The following is a 4,176-nucleotide window of genomic DNA, read 5'->3' on the forward strand; positions in this document are numbered from 1 at the left end:
TAGTTATGTATAATAATATTTATATTATTTATGCCTCTAACTGGAACGTACCTTGAGCATATATGCTGTGACCCGAAAGATGGTGAACTATACTTGATCAGGTTGAAGTCAGGGGAAACCCTGATGGAAGACCGAAACAGTTCTGACGTGCAAATCGATTGTCAGAATTGAGTATAGGGGCGAAAGACCAATCGAACCATCTAGTAGCTGGTTCCTTCCGAAGTTTCCCTCAGGATAGCTGGTGCATTTAACTGTTGTATAAAATAATCTTATCTGGTAAAGCGAATGATTAGAGGCCTTAGGGTCGAAACGATCTTAACCTATTCTCAAACTTTAAATGGGTAAGAACCTTAACTTTCTTGATATGAAGTTTAAGGTTATGATATAATGTGCCCAGTGGGCCACTTTTGGTAAGCAGAACTGGCGCTGTGGGATGAACCAAACGTAATGTTACGGTGCCCAAATTAACAACTCATTCAGAAACCATGAAAGGCGTTGGTTGCTTAAAACAGCAGGACGGTGATCATGGAAGTCGAAATCCGCTAAGGAGTGTGTAACAACTCACCTGCCGAAGCAACTAGCCCTTAAAATGGATGGCGCTTAAGTTGTATACCTATACATTACCGCTAAAGTAGATGATTTATATTACTTGTAATATAAATTTTGAAACTTTAGTGAGTAGGAAGGTACAATGGTGTGCTTAGAAGTGTTTGGCGTAAGCCTGCATGGAGCCGTCATTGGTACAGATCTTGGTGGTAGTAGCAAATAATCGAATGAGACCTTGGAGGACTGAAGTGGAGAAGGGTTTCGTGTGAACAGTGGTTGATCACGAGTTAGTCGGTCCTAAGTTCAAGGCGAAAGCCGAAAATTTTCAAGTAAAAAAAAGTAACTAAAATTTATATTTTGTCATAATTAAAAAACTTGAATAATTTTGAACGAAAGGGAATACGGTTCCAATTCCGTAACCTGTTGAGTATCCGTTTGTTATTAAATATGGGCCTCGTGCTCATCCTGGCAACAGGAACGACCATAAAGAAGCCGTCGAGAGATATCGGAAGAGTTTTCTTTTCTGTTTTATAGCCGTACTACCATGGAAGTCTTTCGCAGAGAGATATGGTAGATGGGCTAGAAGAGCATGACATATACTGTTGTGTCGATATTTTCTCCTCGGACCTTGAAAATTTATGGTGGGGACACGCAAACTTCTCAACAGGCCGTACCAATATCCGCAGCTGGTCTCCAAGGTGAAGAGTCTCTAGTCGATAGAATAATGTAGGTAAGGGAAGTCGGCAAATTAGATCCGTAACTTCGGGATAAGGATTGGCTCTGAAGATTGAGATAGTCGGGCTTGATTGGGAAACAATAACATGGTTTATGTGCTCGTTCTGGGTAAATAGAGTTTCTATCATTTATGGTAGTTTCTTGTTCCCCGGATAGTTTAGTTACGTAGCCAATTGTGGAACTTTCTTGCTAAAATTTTTAAGAATACTAGTTGGGCAACCAGCTAGTTCTTTTAAATTATAACGATTATCAATTAACAATCAATTCAGAACTGGCACGGACTTGGGGAATCCGACTGTCTAATTAAAACAAAGCATTGTGATGGCCCTAGCGGGTGTTGACACAATGTGATTTCTGCCCAGTGCTCTGAATGTCAAAGTGAAGAAATTCAAGTAAGCGCGGGTCAACGGCGGGAGTAACTATGACTCTCTTAAGGTAGCCAAATGCCTCGTCATCTAATTAGTGACGCGCATGAATGGATTAACGAGATTCCTACTGTCCCTATCTACTTTGGCCGTGTGGTTGGCGGCAGGGTGGATGTAGTAAAGAATACCAACCACAGTGGACCCCCACTTATCGTAAAAGGCGATTAAGGAGGTACGGCACCAACGTTAACTGTTTGGAGTTTAATTGGTAGTATAGTAGCAAATACGACACCTGACCAGAGGTGATTTTCTGGTACCACGGGAACCAGGTGCCTGCGGACTTGTCCGTCCTGGTATTTGGTGCGGCCCTTCGGGGAGTATCGTGGTGGCTGTGGTAGTCCAAAGCGGACAATGAGGATTATACTCAGCGTGGAGTTGCGTACGTATCAACCGGTTGCCGATAACCAAAAATCGGAAGAGGTTTTAGGTGGGCCTCGCTCCCCACACAGGAGGAAGTGTCCAGTCCAAACAACTGGCCTTCAAATGTGTACCTGCGGTGAATTCCAAGGGGGCGCTGATCAACGCTTAATTTGATTCCTAAGCTCGGGCTTCGTGGGATTAAGCCAACATGGCAGGTGCTCACGTTAAACTCGAGTTTATTTCTGTCCCTATCTACTATCTAGCGAAACCACAGCCAAGGGAACGGGCTTGGAATAATTAGCGGGGAAAGAAGACCCTTTTGAGCTTGACTCTAATCTGGCAGTGTAAGGAGACATAAGAGGTGTAGAATAAGTGGGAGATATTAAATTTCGGTTTAGTATCGACAATGAAATACCACTACTCTTATTGTTTCCTTACTTACTTGATTAAATGGAACGTGTATCATTTCCTAGCCATTATACGGATATATTTATTATATCTTATGGTATTGGGTTTTGATGCAAGCTTCTTGATCAAAGTATCACGAGTTTGTTATATAATCGCAAACAAATTCATTAATGAGAGAGTGCATTTATGTGTTCTTAAATTAAAAATTTGGTATAACTCCAATTACTCAGGTATGATCCAATTCAAGGACATTGCCAGGTAGGGAGTTTGACTGGGGCGGTACATCTCTCAAATAATAACGGAGGTGTCCCAAGGCCAGCTCAGTGCGGACAGAAACCACACATAGAGCAAAAGGGCAAATGCTGACTTGATCTCGGTGTTCAGTACACACAGGGACAGCAAAAGCTCGGCCTATCGATCCTTTTGGTTTAAAGAGTTTTTAACAAGAGGTGTCAGAAAAGTTACCATAGGGATAACTGGCTTGTGGCGGCCAAGCGTTCATAGCGACGTCGCTTTTTGATCCTTCGATGTCGGCTCTTCCTATCATTGTGAAGCAAAATTCACCAAGCGTTGGATTGTTCACCCATGCAAGGGAACGTGAGCTGGGTTTAGACCGTCGTGAGACAGGTTAGTTTTACCCTACTAATGACAAAACGTTGTTGCGACAGCATTCCTGCGTAGTACGAGAGGAACCGCAGGTACGGACCAATGGCACAATACTTGTTCGAGCGAACAGTGGTATGACGCTACGTCCGTTGGATTATGCCTGAACGCCTCTAAGGTCGTATCCGTGCTGGACTGCAATGATAAATAAGGGGCAATTTGCATTGTATGGCTTCTAAACCATTAAAAGTTTATTATTCATTTAATAGACGACGATGGATGTGATGCCAATGTTACATATAACATAGTAAATTGGGAGGATCTTCGATCACCTGGTGCCGCGCTAGTTATATATTAAAACATTATTTAATACAATGACAAAGCCTTGAATCAATTGTAAACGACTTTTATAACAGGCAAGGTGTTGTAAGTGGTTGAGCAGCTGCCATACTGCGATCCACTGAAGCTTATCCTTTGCTTGACGATTCGATAAAATATATATGTTTAAGGCATATATAAAAAAATATTATATATATATTTATATATATAAATATGCAAAATTGTATGCATAATTATTAATTATGTGTTATACAATTACGCATATAAGAAGAGAAAATTTATATATATATATAAATATATATATATATATAAATAAATAATATATCTATGTGTACAAAATATACTTGTGTATTTTAAATATGCATTTATTTAGTATGCGTTAGTTATATATATTTATTTGGTAGCAAAAGGAACGCCATTATATTAGTGGCGAAAATTAATAATATGCATAGTAAGTATATCTATGTATACAAAATACTTGCATATTTTATATATGCATTTATTTATTATGCGTTGGTTATATATATTTATTTGGTAGCAAAAGGAACGCCATTATATTAGTGGCGAAAATTAAGAATATGCATACTAGTATATCTATGTGTACAAAATACTTGCGTATTTTATATATGCATTTATTTATAATGCGTTGGTTATATATATTTATTTGGTAGCAAAAGGAACGTCATCATATTAGTGGCGAAAATTAAGAATATGCAAAGGTATAACTATGTGTACAAAATACTTGCGTATTTTTAAATAT

At 39.3% G+C, this 4,176-nt stretch overlaps 1 pseudogene; it reads left to right on the forward strand.

The window, feature by feature from the left end:
- Window positions 1–3,567, forward strand: part of LOC117577151 (large subunit ribosomal RNA) — a 4,490-nt pseudogene extending 923 nt beyond the window's left edge.
- The last annotated feature ends 609 nt before the right edge of the window (window positions 3,568–4,176 follow it).

Source organism: Drosophila albomicans, unplaced genomic scaffold, assembly GCF_009650485.2.
Source record: "Drosophila albomicans strain 15112-1751.03 unplaced genomic scaffold, ASM965048v2 utg000381l_pilon, whole genome shotgun sequence".
In the NCBI taxonomy this organism is placed as follows: Eukaryota; Metazoa; Arthropoda; class Insecta; order Diptera; family Drosophilidae; genus Drosophila; species Drosophila albomicans.